Source organism: Dermacentor silvarum, chromosome 10 (genome assembly GCF_013339745.2).
Source record: "Dermacentor silvarum isolate Dsil-2018 chromosome 10, BIME_Dsil_1.4, whole genome shotgun sequence".
Classification (NCBI taxonomy): Eukaryota; Metazoa; Arthropoda; class Arachnida; order Ixodida; family Ixodidae; genus Dermacentor; species Dermacentor silvarum.
Window position 1 is genome coordinate 1,738,492 of NC_051163.1, and position 25,965 is coordinate 1,764,456.

At 42.2% G+C, this 25,965-nt stretch overlaps 1 protein-coding gene and 1 long non-coding RNA gene across 5 annotated transcripts in view; both read right to left on the reverse strand.

Annotated features, from left to right (window-relative positions):
* LOC119431365 (uncharacterized) overlaps window positions 1-25,965 on the reverse strand; it is a 233,188-nt gene that overhangs the window by 148,239 nt on the left and 58,984 nt on the right. The gene's annotated exons all lie outside the window — the stretch shown is intronic.
* On the reverse strand, window positions 443-25,951 carry LOC125940750 (uncharacterized). 3 transcript variants are annotated; one of them, XR_007463951.1, is made up of 4 exons: window positions 24,702-25,951; window positions 24,194-24,495; window positions 23,624-23,779; window positions 443-839 (listed from the first exon to the last, which is right to left on the reverse strand). It is a non-coding gene; the product is annotated as an uncharacterized LOC125940750 (long non-coding RNA). The 3 variants fall into 3 exon arrangements; XR_007463952.1 differs by lacking the exon at window positions 23,624-23,779 and having other exon boundaries at window positions 443-885; window positions 23,876-24,289; XR_007463950.1 differs by lacking the exon at window positions 23,624-23,779 and having other exon boundaries at window positions 443-885; window positions 23,876-24,495.

Consider the following 25,965-nt stretch of genomic DNA (forward strand, 5'->3'; position numbering starts at 1 on the left):
CGAACAAAAAATTTGTTATAATAATAAACACACATCTGTCCAGTTTACCTTGCTCATATTTGCTGTTACAGTATATTCTCCTCAGACCTGAAGACAGCTCAAGGACACAATCACTTTTCAAGACGATTCTTATCACTGGCAAATGTGTTATAACCCCCCAAGCCCGGAGGCTTTTTTTTTTTCTTAAATGTCAAGATCATATGCAAGATTAGCAATTCGACCTTGTTGGTACGACATAGTGCAAGTGAAGTGCAAGAAAACAGAGACCTGCTCATGTGTTGCACTACCCTCCGTCTGTCCCTGTTTCTTGCACTTCAGTTGCAGTGTATGCAAGAGGCAGCATTCTTTGGAGAAAGTAACCATCTCATCGTAAAGACCTTTTTTTTTTTTAATGTCAAGATCATATGCAAGATTAGCAATTCGGCCTTGTTGCTACGACATAGTGCAAGTGAAGTGCAAGAAAACAGAGACCTGCTCATGTGTTGCACTACCCTCCGTCTGTCCCTGTTTCTTGCACTTCACTTGCAGTGTATGCAAGAGGCAGCATTCTTTGGAGAAAGTAACCATATCATCGTAAAGACCTTTTTTTTTTTCTTAAATGTCAAGATCATATGAAAGATTACCAATTCGGCCTTGTTGGTACGACATAGTGCAAGTGAAGTGCAAGAAAACAGAGACCTGCTCATGTGTTGCACTACCCTCCGTCTGTCCCTGTTTCTTGCACTTCAGTTGCAGTGTATGCAAGAGGCAGCATTCTTTGGAGAAAGTAACCATCTCATCGTAAAGACCTTTTTTTTTTTCTTAAATGTCAAGATCATATGCAAGATTAGCAATTCGGCCTTGTTGGTACGACATAGTGCAAGTGAAGTGCAAGAAAACAGAGACCTGATCATGTGTTGCACTACCCTCCGTCTGTCCCTGTTTCTTGCACTTCAATTTTTCTTCAGTGGACCTATGTCAGTATTGGCAAAATCCCGATGCACCCAGCAACAAGGAGAAAACAGCCTTCATAACATTGGATGGATATTCGAACTCAATGTGATGCCATTTGGGTTGTACAACGCTCCGGCAACCTTTGAAAGGTTCATGGACACCATTCTGCGTGGGTTAAAGTGAAACATGTGTATGTGCTATCTTGACGATGTTTTTATATTTGGGCGCACATTCAATGAGCACAATACGCGCCTGGATATTGTCCTCGACTGCATCAAAATGCTGGCCTGGTTCTGACTCCAAGAAATGTAACTTTGGTGACCGTCAAACCCTTGCGCTGAGTCATCTTGTTGACAAAGACGGCATCCGCCTGATCCCCTCAAGACAGCAGCTGTTGAGGCATTCAGTGCACTGCAGTCAGTGAAGCAACTTCGTAGTTTTCTGGGTCTTTGCTCTTACTTTTGCCATTTATTCCTGGTTTTGCTGACTTCCTATCCTCTGACAAATCTGCTACATAAAGATGCATGGTTTGAGTGGACACCCGAGTGCGATTCTGCATTTTGTCAGTTGAAGTTCCCGCTGACCTCCCGACCTATCCTTCGCACTACTGCGCCGACAGAAATCCACAGATGCTAGTGGCGTTGGTCTGGTTTGCCATCTTCGTCCTACGCTATGATGACGGTCAGCACGTGATTGCTTATGCAAGCCCGCTCATTAAGCAAACCTGAACGCAATTACACGTGACAGAGCAAGAATACCTCGCTGTAACCTTTGCGGTTCAGCGATTTCGCTCTTACTTGTACGGATGCCCATTCCAGTCGTTACAGACCATCATTCCCTGTGCTGGCTCGTGAACCTTCACGCTTGTGGTCCCTTGCGCGCGGGCTTTGAGGTTGCAGGAATATAACGTCACTGCTCCTACAAGAGTGGTCGAAAACATCTGACGCAGACTGTCTTTCCCATATGCCGCATACCACGACGGACTGCGACGCAGACTTTTGATCATCTCGTTGCCTCTGTGACACCCACTTTTCCTGATATCGATGCGTTCAAAGCAGAACAACGAACAGACACCAAATTGGAGCCCTCTTCACTTCAGCCCGTACCACTGCAGCAAGCATTACTGTGTACGTGACGGGCTCCTGTCAAAGGAACTACTCAAGCACGGGTACACGCTTCCTCTAGTGGTGCCGGAGCATCTCCGGCCAGCAATCCTTCACTATGCACGATGACCCTACCCACACTGGTCTTAGGCACTGTGCGCACCCTTTATCGCATTCAAGAACTCTCTTACTGGCCCCGGATGCGACATTCTTGAGTTGTATGTCGCCATCTGCATACAGTGCCAACATCGGAAACGTCCAGCCACTGCCCCATCTGGTCTCCTTCAACCTGTGCCACTTCCCAGCTTGCCCTTTCAGCAAGTTGGAATTGATCTGTTAGGACCTTTTCCTCAGTCATCCAAGGGGAACCGCTGGATAAATGTCTGCGCCGACTATTTCACATGCTACTGCAAGACGGTGGCTATACCATCAGCCACTGCTATCGAAGTGTCACTCTTCTTACTTCACGTTATTGTTCTGCGACATGGACCGCCTTGTGTTATTATAAGCGACCGGAGACGTCAATTCACAGCGGATATCGTGGAAGAGTTCTGTGTTTATGTGACTCACACCTCAGGCACTCGACAATGTATTTTCCGCAAACGTACGGCATCACTGAGCGCACTAATAGACGATCACGAATATGCTTTCCATGTATGTTGCGTCCGATCATAAGAATTAGGAAGAAGTTCTAACGTTTATACTTACGCATACAACCCATCAACATGAGAGAACCGGTTACAGCCCCTTCTCCTTCTATTCTCACCCGCCCCTAAACGCGACACTGTCCTCTTTTTACGACCACGACACCTGCAGTCGCCGATACACTATGCCTCGCTGAAGAGGCTCGGCGACTTGCGCGTCTGTGGACTTTGGCATCGTAAGAAAACTCCAAGCACGCTACAACGCACGACATTGAAATGTAACATATCACCCTGGTGATCTCGTTTGGCTTTGGACTACCACAAGGAAGTGCGATTTGTGCCAAAAGCTGCTGGCAAACTACGATGGACCGTAGGTTGTCATCAACAAGATCAGAGAAATGAACTACACTCGCACACCTCACAAACACTGGTCGACGCTCTGCTAGGACACAAGTCGCGCATGTCGCCAGGTTGAAATCATGCATGCCACGACAAGCCAGTTGACTCGCCCAGTGGGCTTTGTCTGCGAGGAGAGGTATGTTGCGTACAAGCACGTAAAAGGGACGTGCGGATAAAGGAGAAAGGAAGAGGAAACGACGACTGTGCAGCGGCCATTCCTGCTGTTCGTAGCCTGCTGTTCCTGCTCTTGCATGCCTAAATAAACCCCTTTCCCTTGCTTGTAACAATTATTATGTGGTAGGTATGGGACTTACTTCATTGTCTTAAATTTCAGGATGGAGCCATGTTTCCATGAATGATAATGTCAGAACCTGTATCGTCAAAGAAAACGCGACTTGTTCAAGCTTGCGTACTAGGCTTCTAATATTAGTAAATGATATTGAGTGACGGTATGATCCGAGGTTCGGTGCCTGATGGCAGTCATGGGTGCGAGTGCTACGCTTCAGCTATCTGTTCTGTTGCACTACTGCGGTTGTGCTAATCTACGAATATGCTTGTATATGGTAAAACAGCCACTTTTAACTCATCTGCGCTCCACATGTCATCCGCTTGTAGAACGACCTTCCCAGTATCCTGATAGCGAAGCTAACAAAAAAATTCCGTCACGACACAAACATGCATTTCTTACTTTAATAACTGCTTGTCTGCTTTGCTTCTCGCATGCCTTTTTGTCTTTTTTGCTTTGAGGATTTTAGACATTATGTAAACTTGATTCTGGATTGAATTATTATTAACAAAGTGTTCTTATGTTTTGTATAATTGTATGCTCCTTATACTATGTAAATATTGAAGCTCCCCTTACCAATGCCCCTTCTTCGGGCCTGTAAGGTATTTTGAATAAATAAATAAGCAGCTGTTGTGCAAATCACTGTTTTATGCTTGTGTATCAGGTGCTGTTGTATACATGTGCCTTCTTTTGTCTGGGAATGTTGAATTGAACCCTGGACCTAATCCCGATAATTCACTCCTACCATAGACCCTATCTCAATAACACCTTTGCGACTTGAATTTTTGCAGTCTTCCATATTATCAGAGCTGGGTTTAATACGTGCTGTCCAGACTAACAATTAAACTCAGTTGGTCATCTTTCAGCTCAGGTTTATCAGCTGGAAAAAACTGTAGATGCCCGCTGTTCATCTGCCCTTAGATAAAATCTTCCACACATGAAGATTTCTCGAAGTTAGCATAAGAAATTAGGATCATTGGTGAGAAATGTGATGACGCTGAAAACTGCATTCGTCAATCGAACCTGTTCTTTTTCGGAATTGAAGAGGGAAACAGTGAATCATGGCCCGAGTCCGAAGCAAAAATAATTACTTTTTGGTCTGAACTGCTTGGCCTTACAGATAATGACATAGAGCGCACACACAGACTGGGCCGCTTTCAAACTGGTAAGAAGTGGCCTATCGTTGTTAAGTTAGCAAGATACAAAGATAAGATCAAGATCCTTTTCAAAGCTTCGAAACTTAGGGGTTCAACATTTTCAATCCATGAAGACTTTTCAGCATGAGTGCGGCTAGCATGCAAGAAACTGTATTCTTTCACTCTAGAATAAAAAGAGCCATTCAAGATCCGATTTGACAAACTCATCATAGCTAAGAAGCAGTATTGCTATCACCCTGAAACTAACTCGGTTGTCGAGGCAAATTCATAGCAGGAGCTGCCGCCTGTCTTACTTGCTCAGCATTCCACACGCATCAACCCATGCGCAATATTAACACATGCTCAAACCTGCCACAGCACCACCGTGATGTTGGTCAAATCAGAAGTTACTTGCCTAAAAAAGATGCTATAGAATCACTGCTCAATGATAATGCTGTTGGTACTATTGCGGTGTTCACTGAATCATGGCTAAATGCAGAAATTACGAATGAGGAACTGCTGACAGAAAGCGCATCTTACACAATCCACAGACTTGATAGGCCGCAACACCGGGGTAGTGGAGTGTTGCCGTGACATAATTTACAATATCATTTAACTGCCACGACGAGATACTGTGCCTAAAGCTCATGTTGCCATCAAATACATGCATAATAATTGCCTGCTATCATTCACCGGACTGCGATTTCACATTTAATTGTGATGTCTATTCTATCTTGTAAAATCTGAAAACGTGCTTCCCGGAGCTGATTATCTGGTCTCCGGCGACTTTAACTATCCCTACATCAATTGGAGTAACCTAATGGCACAGTCACCTTCCTCCAGAGATTTTCTCGATCTAACACTCACTTTAACCTCACGCAGACGCCACAACTCCTACCCGTGGCACTAACATTTTAGACTTAGTTTTCGTTTCAAACCCCGAACTCCCTAATTCAAAGCTATGCATCCATGGTCTAAGCGATCACAAAATTCTGCTGTTAAATTTTTCTACTGCCGTCCCTGCGCGTCAGCACATTGCGAAATTTATTCGTGAATACAACAAAGGAAATTTTTCTGAGATAAACGAGGAACTACTCAATTTTTACCATGACTTTCGTGAAACGGTGCCTTCGCATTTGGTCGAAGAAAACTGGCTGTGTTATAAAAATAAAATGCTCCTGTTGATAGAAAAACGCATGCCATTAGTGCACATTTGCACTGATGCTAGCAAGCTATGGTATACAAACGCTCTAAGAAAAATGTCAAAAAAGAAAAAACACTTTTTTCGAGAAGCGCATACTACAAACGCTTCACACAAATGGGCTAAGTATTTTGATTGCTTGCAGAAGTACAACAAACTACTACATGATACGAAGCATAAGTTCTTTCATCAGCTAAGTTTCCTCCAGGATAATCCCAGTAAATTTGGGGGCCTACTAACACACACACACAAAAAAACATTCTTGCGTGATTTTCTTGCTTGATCAGAAAGGTACTGAAGTTCCTTCCAGTAAGTATGCAGATGTATTAACACCTATTTTTCATCTATCCTTACGCGTGAAACTGCTGACATTCCCTCTAGTTTGCCACTTACAAACTTCCCTCAAATTTCACTCATTACTGTTACTCTATCTGGAATTGGGAAGCTTCTCGCTAACCTCAAGCTTTCCAGAAGTCCCAGACCTGATGACATTTCTGCAAAAGGAATTAAAAGTACAAAGCATGTGTCCAGTAAGATTTTGCAGCTCATATTCAGCCATTTCCATTACTACAGGATCTATCCCAACACATTGGAAGTCAGGTAAAGTCATCTCTGTTCACAAATTGGGCAGTCGATCAGATCCTTCAAATTACCGAGCCATTTCCTTAACATGCTTTGACTTAAGTTCTGAAAGCACATAATTTATTCTCAAATATCTTCACACTTTGACAACCACGGATTCTGTTTTCCCAGGCAGCACGGTTTCAGGCGCGGTTTTTCATGTGAAAGCCAGCTTTTCAAGTTCAGAACAGACCTTCACTTAAATCTCGATTCCTCTTTCCAAACTGATATCATTTACCTTGACTTTCCAAAGCCTTCAATTGCATTCCCCACAAAGGATTAATGGCCAAACTTTCGTGCCTTTTACTAGACGCGTCTGTACTGTCATGGATAGAATCCTTTTTGAATAACTTATTCCAATACACAGTAGTCGCTGTAAGTTCATCACCTTGTGTCCCAGTTATATCAGGAGTACCACAGAGCTTCATTCTTGGGCCCTTGCTACTTGCTATCTTTATTAATAACATTCCAGATAACATCTCTTCAACCCTTTGTCTTTTCACAGATGACTGCATTCTTTATAGCCACATATCTTCCGCTAATGACCAAGCTGCACTTCAGGACGATGTGCACAAAACAGATACTTGGTGTTTTCAGTGGATGATGCAGTTAAATATTGTCGCAATATCAAAAACAGAGGTCGCAGAATACTGATCAAGAGGAACAGCAGCAGGTCGCCTTTTTAATACTGCGCGCTACTGCGACTTCTACTTCTTTTTCACTGCGCCTTGATTAAAACTCCCATGCATACTCTCATTGTCCTCTTCTTCATCGGAGTACAGGTGCGGCAATATATCAATGATGATGCGGCTAAACATCAAGAAGTGTAAACGCATGCGAATATGTCGACGGAGCCACACTATTAGCCGTGCATATTTTCTTGACTGTATCCTGCTGGATCCTGTGACCTCTTAAAAGTACCTCGGCATCCACATCAGTTGCGATCTTTCTTGGCGCATACATGCTGACTTTGTTACTAACATCGCAAACAGCATGCTGAGTTACTTACGACGTAATTTTTCCTGATCACCTTTGTCAATAAATCTAGATCTATATAAAACACTTGTTCGCCCTAAATTAGACGACACATGCTCTATCTGGGACATCAAGAACACTACACTCTCAGCAATTATTCAATTCGTCCAGAATTGCGCAGCTCGTTTCATTCTATCAAATTACTCTCGGCATGCTAGCGTATCATCAATGAAAGCAACACCTGCCTTACCTGAACTATCTTTGTGCCTTACATGCTTTCGCCTTTCATTGTTCCACAAAATCTATCATTATGATCTAATTCTAAAAGACATTTTTTTTCCCACTCAAGCCTATGTATCATCGTGTTCAGACAATAACTACAAAGTTGGTGTGCCATCTTGCCAGACCTACAGCGAATCTTTCACTACGAACTAGCATAGAATGGAACCACCTTCTTGCTTCCATTGCTGCCATCACCGACAGCTTCAAGACTGCTATTCGTGAAGCCTTTTGTTAACTTGCTATACTGTATTCTTTGCAAACATTTGCAAACATTTGTTATTTACCACTCCTTCCTGTAATGCCCTCAGGCCTTGGAAGTATGCTAAATAAATAAATAAATATAGCCATCAGCCGAAGTTAGTACACAACTTGGTCCACTGGATCGACATAAGTTATTGTCATGGTAATAATGTGATCCCATGCATGCATGCATGTCATGAATTTATGTCATTCTTATCATGCATGTCATACCATTCATGGGAATCATGTTATGACTTGTCATACAGACATGCCATGATATGCACTCATGGCATTCATGCCAATCATTTTATGGCACGCAAGGCATGACGTGTCATTAATGTCACACATGCATGTCATGACACATATATTCAAACCTTTCATTAACGAGTGTGGCCTCAAAATTAATAGAGCACGTCATTTATTCGCATGTAACCAAGTTTCTAATTTCTGTTGACTTCTTTCACCCACAGCAACATGGTTTTCAAAAAGGTTTATCTTGTGAGACCCAGCTTGCATTATTTACTCATGACTTCAGCTCAAGCATTGATCGCAATGTTCCCATAGACTCCCTGTTCCTCGACTTCGAGAAAACCTTTGACAAGCAGGGTTCGTACCGGTTTCCAAGGCAAAATTTCAGGGATATTACAGGACTTTCCAGGACCTGTCACAGGTTTTTCGAGGACTCAAAGCGGCATCCAAAGTAGGATTTCTTTACTCTAACATTCCCAAAAATGACTAGTTTTATTGCACTTACAATAAATGAATGTATATCACAATTATAATAAAACGTCTAGCCTTGATAACTTCTCAAGATCACAACACAAAATGAATGAACGTTCATGGTTTGACGCGGTGAAGCCTTTTATTTTTTCCCCCGCAGTTCTGTAAAACGGAAGCGTGTGTGCTCGTGCCGGCGTATTGCTTCTGAAATGGGGAGTATGTCAGAACAATGCCGATCTACCACAGAAAGGAGGTCGCAATGTCGGTATCAGAATGCACTGCTCACGAAATTCACGGATTTTCAAGGAAGGAAAAAAATTCAAGGACTTTCACTTTTCAATTTCAAGGGTTTTCAAGGATTTCAAAGACCTGTACGCACCCTGGACAAGGTACCACACAAACAACTATTCCTTAAGCTCTCACACCTAAATCTTAACTCCTTTGTATTCGACTGGCTGAGTGGCTTCCTAAAAAACAGGCAACAGTTTGTCTGTATTAATGGGCATACTTCCTCGTTAGCACCTGTTATATCCGGAGTTCCTCAAGGCACCGTTCTCGGACCGTTACTTTTTTTTAATCTTCATCAACGACCTACCAACAAACATCTCCTCCTGTATTCGCATTTTCGTAGACGATTGAGTCCTTTACCGTCCTATCCATAGCTTCCACGATAACATTTCCCTTCAAAACGATTTACTAACTCTTGAAAACTAGTGTAGAACTTGGTTAATGTGTGTAAATATCAGGAAGACTTCGCAGATCTCATTCCACTGCCGAGCTTCCTACCAAGCACATAGGTACATCATTTTTGGCTCCGAATTATCTTTAGCTTCATCATATAAGTACCTGGGTATCACAGTGGCTAATGATCTGAGCTGGTCACATCATATAGCAAGTATAGCAAATGAAGCTAACCGTGTCCTTGGCTATGTCCGGCGTAACCCTAAGTTTACCCCTCATCACGTAAAATTGCTAACGTACCAAACGTTTATTCGTCCACAACTGTAATACGCATGCGCAATTTGGGACCCGCACCAGATTAACCTACAAAAATCTCTTGAGTCCATTAAAAACCGTGCTATTAGATTCGTCTTCTCAGATTATTCATACTATTCTAGCGTCACTGATCTAAAATATACGGCTAATCTTCCCAGTCTTGTGTGAAGCAGAAAAATAGCGCACCTGTCCCTCTACCACAAGTTTTATCACTCGTCTCTTGCTCACTCGATTATCATACCTGCTCATCGGCTTTGGCTCCGCAACAGTCATTCTAAGGCTGTATACCCTCCGCCTGCGCGCACTACTGTGCATGTCAACTCATTTTTCATTCGAACAGCAAACGGTGGAAATCATCTGCCCGCCGATGCTGCGCACCACTCCGATCCCTGCCACTTCAAGTCATTCATTGAGGAACTCATACAAATGTAACCCACCCCTTATGTAATACCCCATACTAGGGGCATTTGAGGTATCAATAAATAAATAAATAAATATCCAGTTAAAGAAATGCATGTCATGTGATTCAATTTGTTAATGCTATCTCATTTATGACATTCATATCATGACATGTCATGGATGTTATGACATGATTGTCATTCAAGACAGGTACATTTTTAACAAGTTATGTATCGGGATATCCAGGACATGAATGAAATGACATGCATATCATGATGTGATTGTCATGAATGACATAATTGACATGAGGTGATGGCATCGTGGTCGTTTCCTTAACTGGATATGTATCAGGATATGTATGGCGAGACAAACGTGCATGACATGACAAAAATGACATGTCATGACACGCTGCATGTTTTTTCGTTAATATCATGGCATACAAGACGTGATGCCATGACACGCATGCCATTCATGTGATAACATTTATAGCATGCAATTCATGTCAAGTCATGCACGCATGTCCTCATTCATATGTAGATATACATCGAGACAAAGAAACAACCATGGCAGCATCATGTCATTCATACCATTTATGTGATGACATGCATGCCATGACAAGTACATTGTGTCATTGATGTCATGACGTGTCATTCATGCTATATCCCCCCCCCCCCGATACTTATTCTGATATATACCCAATTGAAGAAATGACGATGGCATCACAACATGATGGATGGACGGGACGAACAGATGGACGGAACTTTTTTTTTTTTATTCTTCACATTGAAAACTAAGTTTTTAAGCTTTATACTTTTGACAGCTCTAATGTGCCAATTACACAGCTCCTAAAAAATGCAAAGTCAATTTTTGGAAGGTAAGTTTCCTCCCATGAGTGCAAATAATGGAAAGTTGTGGCTTTCTATAATAAACCATTTCACTGAAGCAATAGCTGAAGCAATAGTGGCGCTCAGCTATTTAACTCAAGACATAAATGACATTTTGCTGTACATCCTGGAAATCAGGTTCACCCGCTTAATTTGGGACATTAAGAATGGCTTCAGAACGGCGCAACAAGGAACACGAAAAGGCAAAAGAACACACGAACACAAGCGCCTTGTGTTCGTGTGTTCTTTCGCCTTCCTTGTTGCGCCGTTCTGAAGCCATGCATCCGTACCAACTAGCCCAATTGTCAGTGCCATTAAGAAAGTCCTTTCAAAACAAGCCATCCAAAAAATATATTCAAATTTCTGGCTGTGTGTATAAAAAATGCAGTTGATGCATTATATTTTCTTGCATAGTTGAAAAGTGGCTGAAGTGTGCAAAAACGGTCAACAATCAGATGTTATAATTGGCTACAAAGCCATGAGTGCAGATGTTATAATTGGCTACAAGCAATCATGAGTGCAACTACTTTTAATTCACATTTTATGTGAATTGTAGATCTAAATGAATGGTAGCATTCCAAGCAACATTAAATTTAACCAAGAAAAAGGACGGATCATTATGAGACTATGCGCCAAGTTACAATTGTGAAGGTAAAAAAACATAGAGCTTGAATACTAAAAAAGTAAAAAAGATTGACAAATGCATGAGCAATTTTACAAGGGACTCAGCAAAACCAGCAAGCCCGAATCCATTTGTAGTAAGTCGAATAGGTCACACTACTCAAAATTCTAACACTCAAAAGCCTGCAACTAATTTGCTGTAGTAGTGCAGGCAAAATGACATAGGCATACAAGGATTGAGACAGAGCCATGTGCTGTGTCGTGTGCTGTTATGCCTGCGCTGAAACAAATGAGAAATTAGAACTACCAAACAGCTACCCTCATCAAAAACCTGGTGAGACCTAAACATAAATTTGCCTTTTGTGATCCTTGAGAATGCAAGCCCTCGACAATCTCCAGTTTCAAGCTAACTTGCTTTTCACTACAGTCTTCCAGACATCACACAAGCACTGCATTCAGCCACGTGCCCAAACATCCATTAGCCTTCATATATGCACTAGCCCTTTGCAGGAGCGTTTACAGCGATCAGAATTCCTAAATATTAACACACTAAGCCAGTTACTTCTACAAGAAATCACCAGTACACAATAAGCCTCCAAGATGTTTGATGATGATTTTTATGCTTCGGTCAACATCTGGTATAACAGCCAAATGAATGTGCAGGGCAAAAAATGCTGACTCTTGCTCATCTAAAACTCGCATTTTTACAGCTGTCTGTGCTAGGTGTGATGAACATTGATCAGGACTTGCATTCCCCTTAGGGCCACGTCACCCTCGTTATAAAGAAAGCACCTTTATTAAAGGGGAAAAAGGAAGCTTCCACCAGCTGACTCAATGAATGAAAACTTGCTCATAGAAGCCCACCATAGAAAGACTGAAATGTAAAGCAAGCTTTCAATAAGTGGCACAGCTGCTTTCGAAATGACACACCTTGCCTCAATGCCCTGTTGGCACAGCTGTCTCCCAGAGGTCGCAAGATTGGTTCTGTAGCTGAATGCATACGACTGATGCACGATACATGTTTCTCTACTCTGTCAATGCTTTGGCCATGTGCCTTGTTGCTCACAATGCTTATAGTCTAATGAGATCAGTATTGAAATCAGTTCTACCCTACTTAGGCTTTTGGTTGAGTACCTTGATTGCAAGATGAGAACCTTGATTGCAAGAGCTGCTGTGAAGCATGCAACACTGACAGCTTTTCTGACAAACGAGACACTGTAAAGTGCAGTTTCGAGGCAGCACCAATTTTTAACATGCACGACTACATGCCCGAGACTTTCACAGACTGTCTTGCTACTATATTTAATTTCTGATCTTACCTAGAAGGTAATGCAACAGCCACACACTTTCAAAAGCTAAACAGGTTGACAGATTATTCTTGCTTTAATCTAATTTATGCTATTCCTCAACACAGGATGGCTTGTTTCTTTGCAGGTGAACACGAATTAATGCATCTGAAATGTAAAATGAAAACAGCACAGGGTGATCTTTCTATATAATGAATAAGCAGTATTTTTCCAGTTTCTAAACTATGTAAAACAAATGCCACTGTCTTCTTGCCTTTCTCCAAGTAGCCAATTGGCATAGTAATTGTGGCGGCTAGCTTGCAACCTTCATGGTTCGCTTGTCAATTGATTCAGCAGGTACATATAATGACAATGACATCCTGCACTGGTGAAATCATGAGAGAAGACACATGCTTCCATTTCATAAGTTCCTAATGACAAAAAAATAGGTGCAGTTAGCAAAACATTTACTGCATGGCCCTGAACCAAGTGAACTCTTAAGACATCAAAACCTTGTTACCTTGTGCAGTGCAATTATTTGGTTGCCATAGAATTTCATGAAGCATAAACAATATAACATAATTTCTTTTACCATGTTTATGAATATTATGTTTTCATATTATAGATTGGACTGGCTCTTAGCCAGTACTGTTTTGGATCTGTTATTAAAGCTTGTATGACTACGGGTGGACTCTTTTGTAATGCTCCAGTCTTCTTTGATTATCCACATAATGATCCATATTGTATACAAAGCTGCATATTCTACACTGCAGCTTTATCCTTTCCTTATTAGGGGTGCCGAGTGCCCTCAATCATTGCATACTCCTTTCTCTCTCTGCCAACTCTTGTTACACATCATTTTACGGTTGCAGAAGCAGGTGTCCTTGGCACCTCTGGCAATGCACTCTTTGATTCAAGTATAGTCAGTTCTATCCATGGTTCTCACACCTCATTAAGGTACAAGATCACCCACCTGATAAGTAGCGAGAAATATGGAATCGGACACTGGTTTTCCGACACATGTGGATGTTACTGGTCCTGATAAGCATGGTGTAGATACCACTACGGTCGCCTATGAGAGGTCCCCAATGGTGCTATTGGCTAGTATCACAGCTGGCTTATTTCCAGTACACTGACTAAGCTGCGCTCAATGATTACTTTGCTCATGCTGTTATTTTGAACTTTCCACGGATTACTAGTGGAATAGAACAGCCACAGTCATCTGCCAACATACTGACCGCACCAGAGATCTCTATCTCTTGGCGACAGACCGTTGTTTTCACTTAAAATTATTTCATGATGATGCAATAACAGCATTGGCACAGGCTTAGTCACAAGCGTTATGTCTGCTTTCCCCACATATATGGGCCTTTTTTTTGTCAGCAGTAGTCTCTGAACATGCAGATGATGGGAGCTGCACAATGAACGAATACGGTGAAACTAGTGCTGGTCTCAGTAGTACTCCTAGTAATTGGGCATGCATTAAAGGGAACAATTTACTCTGTCTGAAAAGAGATTGTACTGTGCACTTCCTGTTATTCAAAAAAAAATATTGTATAAAAACACAGAGACGATTTTAAGTGGTCAAAGAACACCACATCTAAACTGAAGCTAGACAGGTCAGCCCAGAGAACTGCCTTCCATGATGTCAGTGGTAATGTTAGATCTTGCATGCACCAGGAACAGGAGCATTAACATGTCAGGACAATGTGTCAAGAATATAACATTCTTGTACCACCTGACTCTCCTTGGAATAAACATAAATGAAAAAGATTGCTGTGCAAAGGCGGTATTGAAAGCTTTACACCAGCATAACACAGCCAATGATACACTAAAGGCACCTTTGCGAGGTGCTCAGCGTGAGTGGCAAGCAAAGGGTGGCTAGTAGAGATTTTCCTTACGAAGGCACCAATCTACAGGCTCATTTTTCAAATTCATTTAACTTCTGACTGCTAGATGCATTTGGCTTTTCTCAATTTTATGTCAGGGCTACACCATAGTAGACCTCTTGCTACCTTGAAAAAAGCAAGATAACGTAAGCGCCATCCAGTAAACAAGAGAAGAAGCTGAGCACTAGAAGAAGAAAAATAATGAAGATGAAGCAGATGCATTCAATCATTGGCATTACATGTAGAAGAAGAAAACTTAATTTAAGACTGCCTCCACAACTGAAAAGGTGGCATGTTTGAAACATGAAGACTGTGCAGAAGTCGGCTCTATCCAGTACATAGATGTTGAGCGGGCATTAGCCAACGAGCAGCTGCTGGTGTGATCATGCTCTCCAGGATCAATATTCTCCACTGCTGTAGCATTGGCAGAATGGCTGAGAGACAGAATCCTGAACTGCCAATATGTTGGTTGTATGTTCGAATCCTCGTGGCATGATGAAAATCTTTCTATGGAATTTTCTTGCAAAGGTTTTTGAAATTCCAGCAACGACATCAGTGAATACCGGTTGACATCAAAACGATCAGGGCAGTGAGCATATACAGGGGAATCTCGACGATACGATCACGGCTAATACAAATTTCCGGATGATACGAATTTTTCTGTGGTCCCGGCCGAGCCCCATTACTTTGCAACATGCTAGATAACGGTTGTTACGAATCGATTTTCGACCAACGTCGGTTGATACGAATAAACGCCGCCCCACCGACGGACGCGAAAGAGAACAGCGCGCTGTCACGAGCTTTCTCCTTTTCTCTTTTAGTGCGGAGGCGCGGACGCGGCGCCGGACAGCGCGGAGGCCGCGATTGGGCGCGAAGAGTTTGACACGGTGGCGCTTTTCTTGCTTTTGCGCTTTTCCCCACGCAGGCATGGGGAAGTGCGGTCTATCGCTACAACGGAAACTGAGCAGCGTAAGCACAACGCATACAAAGGTCAGAGCCGTGTGGAGTTCGCTTTCAACATACGGTGCGCGCGACAACCCCGACAGCCGGCACAGGCGCAAAGTACAAGAACGCATTTGTTGGCAGAGTAGAAGCCGCCCCCCCTCTCCCTCCTTCCCTCCCTCCTGCGCTGCCTTCCCGCTTTGCTCCTTTCGTGTGGGAGATTGCGTCGCCAGTTACCCTTGCGCCCGGTTGCAAGATACGCATTGGGTGCCCTAGAGCACAGCGTCGCCCCCCCCCCGGCGCACTATCAACATTAGTACGTTGCCATTCTCAAAGGCTGGCAGCCGCGTTGCTGGCACTTGCGTAAAATTAAATGTGACTACGTATTGTTATGATGACTCATTATTTAGCTTTCAATGTGCACTGTCTGCTTCGTATCCCAAATGGGCAGCAAGCAGAGGCCCCTTCGATTCAGCTGCCAACAATGTCAGTATATGGCATCGGCATTGCCAGGAGAAAACTATAATTCTCACAATCATATGCACAAAGTCTTCATCTATGGTTACTTTTTGGAACACATGAATTGTGTGCATGAAAAGTGTACGAAGGATGATAAGTAGGCAGTATAACAATGTGGTGTACTACAGTCTTTCCGCGCACTGTTTTCAAAGGTGTCCGGTCGCTCATACCAGCCCGACTCATAGTGGTGCGAAAGTGCTTACATGCACAAAACCTGCGTGTTTTGCTATGTTCTGACATTATTTGATGTCACTGATGCTGGGCTTGCATTATACTTCAAGAGAATGGCGAGCGGGCGCTGTACCATGCTGATGTGCCCAAATACAACAATAGGTGCTTTGGACACTTTGTGGCGTTCTTCCGGGGAAATTGTGCCCTCTATAAATCGACATATAACTTCAGAAAGAAGCGCTCCACAACATCTTATAGTGAGTATGTGAAACACTTCCCTTTCAAATACAATGCAATAAAAAGCAACTCGTAATAAGTTTCGCAAACATAAGGGTGGCGTACATCAAGTTTCCAAATGCAATACAATAAAAAAGGAACTGGTAACAAAAGAAATTAATGAAATAAAGCAAATAAAAGTAGCGTACGGTAGTACGAGAGCAATTTAACAACATGCGGGTGTGTTTTGCCCGAGAGAAAGTGGCGGGTTAGTTGTTCGCGAACGTTTCCTCGATCTGAGCATCAAGCTATGCTGTTAGAAAGCTTGTTCCACAAGGGTATTACATAATGCCTTCGGGCCCTTAAGGTGCAATAAATGAAATTAAATAAATGAGAAGGGGTAAAACACCTAAAATAGCAAGCAGCATGTATTACAAATCAGTGGTTAGGACTAGCCTTGGTCTTCAAATTCCAGTGCGATGTGTTGCACAGGGCACTGGCTCTGGTGGTGGTGGGTCGAATGTGAATGGCGATTCATGGCTACTGAATTCTTTGGAATTGTAGCTGTCATTGTTTCACAGCTCCAAAGAGCTGGTGCAGGTGACATATTTTGCCACCCAAAAGCATTGTACCAATGGTCCAGCGTGGTCCTGAATCAGCTGAGCGTCTGCTCTTCACCACTTTTGTTCTCCGCGCTGGCAGGACCGGCAGGCCTTGTGAGTCTTCCCTGCTGGTGTACCGCTCATGACGTCATACCAAGATGTTTGCTTGGCTGCTCGGCCAGGTATCAATTTCGCTTTCGCACTTTCTTGCTTATTTAAAGTTATTTTTAATTTACAGAACAATTCTACTATCGGACCATGACAGGTGGGTGTCGGGAATCTAAAACGCCATTTCCTGCACATGGTAAAAAAATTGCCAATGCTGCCCTTTATATGCCGGCACAAAATCCCCAAAAAACTCAGAAAATGGCATTTCTTTATGCATACAGATAGGAAATATTTTGCAGATTCTAAATATATGTCACATGGGGGTAGTAAATTCACTTGTTTATGAAAAAACGAAATAAGAAGAACCATGTACATTGACGAGAAATTTCTGAATTGATAGGGGTTCAGTTCCGCCTCAACCGCTCAATGCTAAACGTACATTTTAGAGCAGATATTGAGAAAGGCTTGCAAATGTGAAAAGTCAAAGTTCTTGAAGAGTGACTATGGAGGATTAGAATGTTGCTTTTGCACTCTCAAAACACGGTGCAAGGCAAAGTCCCACACCACACTCCTGACACCAGAAACATGTTTCTTTGTGCACTTTATTGCCACCATTGCTTCAACCTTTGTAACAGACAATGCATCACCTTGGAAATTCTTAGCTTGCTGCAGACAGGTAAAGTCCACAAAGTACTGTGCCATCAGACGAGCAAGGCCTGTTTCTGAAAAATGTGCACGCCTGAGGGGGCAGCAACACGCAACTAGCCGCCGCCATTTTTTAGACTTTCTGCTGGATAAACTGGAGTTAATGTATAGGCTCTCTTTAGGGAGCCAGAGTTGTGCCAAGGTGCGCTATCTCGGGCTTCAAAGTTATGCAGGAAAGCCATTCTCCCTACATGAACGAGTCGCGCTCACGTGGCATTGCCAGCAGCACTTTTCCTTTTTTGCTGTCTTATTTAAATTTTTATTATTATTTTGCATGTAAAATTTGATCACTCACCTCACGATTATGAGCCTGAATTTTATGCTTCCGTGCTTTATTATCTAATGATTACTGAAAATGCGGAGTGTAACAACATATCCACCTGCGCATGGTGGCAACGTCGTGAGCCTTTACAATTTCTAAGCAAAGCATCAACTATAATGCTAAGCTTTCATAGATGAGCCATAATTCTTATCAGGCACACATGTGATCACGGCTCGCAACAGCCAAAAGACATGAATGGACATATTTGAAAAACACCGCTGTGATGTCCAACATTCCTTGTGTGTAAAGTAAGGAAGCTAAATATGATCCAGGTGAATAATGCGAGGGATTGCCTGCACACATACATTGTTTGCATTGACCACCCCACCCCCCATACCACTATGTTGATTCTAACGATACCAGTATATCCTTGTCGTATTTTACACATCACGGACAAATGACAAATTTAGCTGTGTTATGGGTCTAACATGTAGCAGACACACGCACTCTTTAATGCTGCATGTGTTTCGTCTCTATAGTACGTGAAGTTTTCATGTGTACATTGAATTGTGCACCTTCTGCAGCACCTTGCTTATGTTGAAAAAAAAAAATGTTACATTTTTTTTACACCCCATTTGTGCATCGTGTAACATTAATTCGACGATTTAGCCAAAAAAAACACCTGCAGAACACATATCTTTCGGCCAGTCGGCCAGCACCATTGAGGAACAAGCAACAAGAATAATAACGGCGCCTCTGCTATTATTCAGGTTCATACGGTTCCTGCGGAGTGTTGGTGTCGCCTGCGAAATGTTGGCTTTTCCACAACACAGTGAAACCCGTTTTGATAATGTGATGGCACTCAGCAGATAGTGGTGCAACTCTTAGGGAGCCTATACAATAACTCTAGGATGAACAGAGTCCAAAGGCCCCCTAGTGGCCAAAGAGGGGACTCGCCAGAACGTCAAAATGAATCAGACAAGCCCAGCCTGTTACCAGCACTTTCAAAGAACCTTCAAACGTGTGGAGGAGACAGACTCCTCCTTGGCACATTTTTGCAAAAAAAAAAAAAAAAAGATGAAGAAAATTTAACCGAGTAAGACATGCCCAAGGCACTTACAGGGTTAACCACTGAGGGGCTTCAATTCTGAAAATGCAACATATGGGCTAAATTTATTAATTACAACATCATTCAATGGCATGCTTGTGATTGTTGTGCAATTTCTGGTGTTTGATACTGTTGTAAATGTTGGCCAGTAAAAAAATATTGTTTTGAGCTGAATCTCTTATATTTAATACTTAGGGACAGTCATCAGTGAAATGCCTATATGTAGGACAGCAGCTATGGGAAGTCATATGAATTGGCTCGCGGTACTTTGTCTTCTACGGTAAAGCTCACACATAGTAGCTGAGCTTCAGGAGGGCCACTGGAGCAGTGACTCCAGAGTAAGGACTAGCAGCACCCTTAAAATGCCATGTCCCCCTTCTTGATACTGCTATCCTACTCTTGGTGCTTCGTCTTTTTCTTTTAAGCAGTCATATACCACAAGTGCCTGATACGGTGACTGTATTTACTGTGATGTTGTTACACCTCTCAATGCTGATTTAGCAATTCTAATACCCACATAAAGAGGGCCTTCTTTCTGCATAATTGCCACATTAATGTAAGATAAAATGGCAATCGCATGAGCTAACATGCAAGTTACGACAGCAGCCAAGAATATATGTGTGGTGGTTCTGCTGAGGCTGCATGGAGCCTTTATAGTTGCTTCTCCTCCCTCAAAATGCATCGCCAACTTCCCCACAACAGGTACACTTGACCAAACATTGCTTGAATTAATTATTCAAGTCAGTGAATAATGACAATATTCTGAGTCAACAAAAAGCTCATTTTACTTGAAGGAACCTTAACCCCTTCAAGCACGAATTAAATCTGGCGATGAAAAAAATTATCTTTGCATCATGTTCGGCTCTCCAGGCTTCAATAAAAGTCAATAAAAGATGGAAACATAAATTTTATTTTTTCATAGTTTTCTGTAGTGTACACATTTGTGGACACTGCGCCTTAACCCAAAAGAATGTTGCACTGTACTTTCCAGTTCGCTTAGCTAGGTAAGTGGGGCAAGACATTTTTCCTGTGATTCTTCCTTGATTATCTAAACATTTGCGATCTACTTTGTATGGGAAAGATGAAAGCTATCATCCTGAGCCGAGAGGCACAAAAACACGTGCAATTTTTGGCAGAGAATTCGGCTCTTTGCTGCGGATCCCTCACGGCGGCAACGCTATGCATCTGGTGTGTGCACATGCTCCGGTCAGTGATCGTACCCGTCATACCTAATGGCAGCGGTCAGAAGTGACGGCAGTGTAGCCTTTTTGACAGCGTGCTTAGAGCTGTCATTGCTTGGCCTACCGCGCTTTTTGGAGCATTTCTGTTGCAAGTGATCAGGCTGTTCGCAATGTCTGTTTGGAACGCCATTTTGTCCATGGCGTTTCTTGTAGGAGCTACTCAGCACTTGCGTTCCTGAGGTACTCTAACCAGCTGTTGTTCAGCGCAAAACAGAGAAAATGAGGAATCACCATCACGGGCCACGTATGCGCCAAGTCTTGTTCTGTGCATTCATCATCCGAGACATCTGCATGGGATACGTCGCCGTTTTTAATTTTCGCTAAACATTCGTTGACAGTCTGGTCATCGACCTTCCTTCTCTCTACCGCATGCTTAGAAATGCCTGAAAAAATATGAGGTTTACATTATTTTAGCCTAGGGGCGTCATGTGCTATACAAAGCAGCTCGCTCGGAAAGGCGGCTTTGAGGCGCCCTGTCCACAAACGTGGACACTAACTTTCGGTAGTGGCGTGCGGCACTCCTACACTTGGTACTCCAAGAAAAGATAGTATTTGATAGTCACAAAACATTGATTGTTACAAATAAATGGCTTTGGGGTGTTTTTAATAATGTTAATACCATGAAAACAAATAAAAACAAAGAGCTACTTACGGTTCGCACCGTAAAAGCTTGAAGCGGCCATTTTCCCGCGCTTTCTGATCATTATGTCCTATGTCCTGAGGGCGATGACGCCACTTGTCAAATAGAGAAAGGAAAGGTGCGTTCGCCCGCGTGCTTCATATCGCATTTTTCAATCTGTGTTTGGAAATACGCGAATGCAAAGTTGGTGTCTATGTTTGTGGCCACGGTGCCTGAAGGGGTTAACCTGTATGAACAGTTTCTTAGGGAGTTTCTTCAAGCTAGGTTTTATTGTATTACATAAGTTAATTTCATGAGCATGTTTACAGCGTGGAGCATCAAGCTTTATGTTTTAGAGAAGCATTCTAGCCTCTCATTCTAACACTTACGTGTTGCATGAAAACAAAATGTGTAGTAAAATTATATGACCACCAAACGCTGACACAAATGGCTCCGACATTTTCTACCCAGTCTGAAGAAGAGAGCCACATAATAAACTATGTGAACAATAACAAAAAAATTGAGGGATCAAAATTTTTTCTTGTTTCTAAAACCAATCAGCACAACACAGTACTGAAATGTTTCCTGCACATATTATGCAATATGCACTGCTTGGTGACGGATTCTAAACAGAACAGTTGTTAATATTACAACAACCGAATGCATACACTCTCCTTCTCTCATCAAATAATGTTTTTTAAGTTCTTTTGTTTTTTTCTGAACCAGCTTACTGGAGGAGTAACCTCGATGACTCCACGGGCAGGAACCATCTGAGCAGTCTATAAAAATGTTGCCAACACTTTGTGTAAGTTATACAAGTACAAGTATAGGTGCTTCCATTCATCTTCAATTAACTATGCATATTTTTGACAGTTGACAGACTGTACCATGTGTGTGATGCGATGTCAACTCTATGACTCAAACATGTTCCATCACTTAGGTACCTCCTTTCCTGTACATTCTTGCAATCTGCGGCAACATAGCGGAAAAAAAAATGCAAGATGTTGATAGCTACATTTCTTTACAATTAATAAAAAATAAAATTGTACTGGCCCCAGAAAAGCACCAGTGCCTCATAAAGGCACCTCAACAACTACATAAATGGAAAGCATCATTAGGCCTTCTTCCTTATTGTCTACAAAGACCAGCACGTCTTGAACTGCATTCAGTGAATGCAAGGATACCATTATTCAAAAGCAGCTAATGTCACACACCACCTGTATTCTCGGCGGCCTTTCAAGGAGGATAGGTTCAGAAATGTATCAAACTTTTTTTTTCTTTCTCTTCTAGAATTCTCCTTTGCGAGATTCAAAATCGTTTGCTTTGTCTGCTGGCTGAGAGCTTGTGCATTGTGAAGAGCTCGGGCTCAGCAGCTGACCCCATGGCCTGCATTGTGTTGGTGACAGAGGATCTTAAATGATGGCCTGATGGCAGAGCGTCCCCACACTTACCACACTGCTCAGCTAGACTGCATAGGTATGCAAGAAATACCATGGTTGCCAAGGTAGTTGATAGGAACAAAACCTAGCTTGCTTCCGCAATTGCCTCACAAGGTGCTTCAATTCAAGGTTAACTTTTAGCGTGTGGGTGGTGTGTGGCCTGCACCAGAGCCTCATGTTGTGGGATGTGCCTCATATTAGAGAAATAACACATTCTTTTGACTAACGATCATTAGTATTCACCTGCACAAAACACCTGCTTGCACTGCCTATTTTGAAGTTGAGAGTTTGCTGGGAGCTGTCTCTGAATTAATGCTTTAAACTACACAATTTGAGCAAGCAAGTTCACAACAATCTTTGCTCTTTTAATTAATTTTCATTGAGCACAATGTACCAACTGCTGTTACGGACAAATTCTTGATGTGACATGCAGCTACATGACTTTTGAGCAGGACTAAGTTGATTTGCGTTCAATATTGATTTTGTTCAATACTCAAGAAGACAACACAACATATTAAAAAAAAAGAAAAAGAAAAGGAAATGGAAAGAAATCAACAAAAAAAGGTTTGTAAAGATGTATACGCCCAAGAGCCAGCCGAAAAATAGAGCTCAAAAAGCAAAAGGTGACAAAATTTGCTGGCAAAGTATACGTTTCAAAACTAACAGTCCAGATATACTTAATATATTTGTCTAAAACAGTGTGCACTGATCTATTAAGTCATTATTCTTGGTACCATCCTGGCCTCCAAATTATTTTAGTTTTCAATTAACTGTTCCTTGATGGGTCCCCACATAGTATTGTGCATCCGTGTCTGCATGCTTGTCATCTCTCTCTTGTATGTACTAGCAGCTGCGAACAAAAAATTTGTTATAATAATAATAAACACACATCTGTCCAGTTTACCTTGCTCATATTTGCTGTTACAGTATATTCTCCTCAGACCTGAAGACAGCTCAAGGACACAATCACTTTTCAAGACGATTCTTATCACTGGCAAATGTGTTATAACCCCCCAACCCCGGGGGCATTTTTTTTTCTTAAATGTCAAGATCATATGCAAGATTAGCAATTCGACCTTGTTGGTATGACATAGTGCAAGTGAAGTGCAAGAAAACAGAGACCTGCTCATGTGTTGCACTACCCTCCGTCTGTCCCTGTTTCTTGCACTTCACTTGCAGTGTATGCAAGAGGCAGCATTCTTTGGAGAAAGTAACCATCTCATCGTAAAGACCTATTTTTCTTTTTAAATGTCAAGATCATATGCAAGATTAGCAATTCGGCCTTGTTGCTACGACATAGTGCAAGTGAAGTGCAAGAAAACAGAGACCTGCTCATGTGTTGCACTACCCTCTGTCTGTCCCTGTTTCTTGCACTTCACTTGCAGTGTATGCAAGAGGCAGCATTCTTTGGAGAAAGTAACCATATCATCGTAAAGACCTTTTTTTTTTTTCTTAAATGTCAAGATCATATGAAAGATTACCAATTCGGCCTTGTTGGTACGACATAGTGCAAGTGAAGTGCAAGAAAACAGAGACCTGCTCATGTGTTGCACTACCCTCCGTCTGTCCCTGTTTCTTGCACTTCAGTTGCAGTGTATGCAAGAGGCAGCATTCTTTGGAGAAAGTAACCATCTCATCGTAAAGACCTTTTTTTTTTCTTAAATGTCAAGATCATATGCAAGATTAGCAATTCGGCCTTGTTGGTACGACATAGTGCAAGTGAAGTGCAAGAAAACAGAGACCTGATCATGTGTTGCACTACCCTCCGTCTGTCCCTGTTTCTTGCACTTCAGTTGCAGTGCATGCAAGAGGCAGCATTCTTTGGAGAAAGTAACCATCTCATCGTAAAGACCTTTTTTTTTTCTTAAATGTCAAGATCATATGCAAGATTAGCAATTCGGCCTTGTTGGTACGACATAGTGCAAGTGAAGTGCAAGAAAACAGAGACCTGCTCATGTGCTGCACTACCCTCCGTCTGTCCCCGTTTCTTCCACTTCACTTGCAGTGTATGCAAGAGGCAGCATTCTTTGGAGAAAGTAACCATCTCATCGTCAAGACCTTTTTTTTTTCTTAAATGTCAAGATCATATGCAAGATTAGCAATTTGGCCTTGTTGGTACGACATAGTGCAAGTGAAGTGCAAGAAAACAGAGACCTGCTCATGTGTTGCACTACCCTCCGTCTGTCCCTGTTTCTTCCACTTCACTTGCAGTGTATGCAAGAGGGCAGCATTCTTTGGAGAAAGTAACCATTTCATCGTAAAGACCTTTTTTTTTTCTTGCCACATAGATAAAGGTGCAACAGTTGGTTAGCATGTTGATGCTACAACCTTGATTTTTGTGTCAGCTTGCAGTACTCGGAACACTTCACGAGTATTTTTCATAATCTGTGACAACAAAATGGTGTAGATCAAATTTGTGTCAATTTTCATGAAAGTTGACGGTGCTTAACACATTCACTGCAACGCAGGTCATGGGTGGCTCACGACAGTTATTCTCGCTGTGTGGCTGTGCAGGGCTTTGTTGCACAGCGCAAGAAAAATGTTTGCTAGAAATCAACAGGAGGAAATATTCTTGCTGCTTTTGATCCGACTTGTCGCGGTGTCATCTCTCTGCACCTTGAGGAAGTTTCAAAGGACTCCCTGGTGACTCACAGTGGATCATCACGCACAGGAATCGAGACATCAAAAAATACTCTTGCACTGAGAGTGCTAAACTCCTTTGGCACAATTCCATATGCATCCAAAACGGGATGAATATCTTACGCAATCGTTTCCAAAATAACTTTTAAAGGGATTGAAAGCTATGTGCATTTTAGTGTACAAAGGTCGCACGAGAAGATACATCGTGTGATCTGAAAATGTTTCAAAATATATTAATGATCACTTTTAGCTCACTGAAACTCATCATTTTAGCTCACTGAAAATCATCATTACCAAATTTTTAGCATGAAATGGATCAAGCAATTAAAACACTTTGGTGTTTCAGAAGAAGAGGTAACTTCTCAGTCCGTATTCTTTAAAACTGAACAATCTTAAATTTTAAGCTATCTTTCGTGAAATTATGAAAATTAATGAGGTACTAAGGCAAGTAAATATGCAACAGCAGTCATGGAGACAAAGTGTTTTGGATGATGTAGAAGGAAGTATATGGACATCACTATTCTTCTTTGGAGGCACTTAATTGAACCGTTCTTTGGCATCTCCTAAAATAGGGAGTCGACATAATCTGTTCTACAACCATAATGGCAAGCAACTGATGACCTAAGCAAGTATTTCATTGCAGAAATGGGTCAATATGAGAACAGCTGTCAGTGCAGTTCCTCCAAGGCGACTATTTTCTGATCCGATGGGTTTCTGCGAGTGTTGCCCAGCATCTAGCAGGGACAGTGGAAGCACAAGGTGCCCAATAATCGCCCAC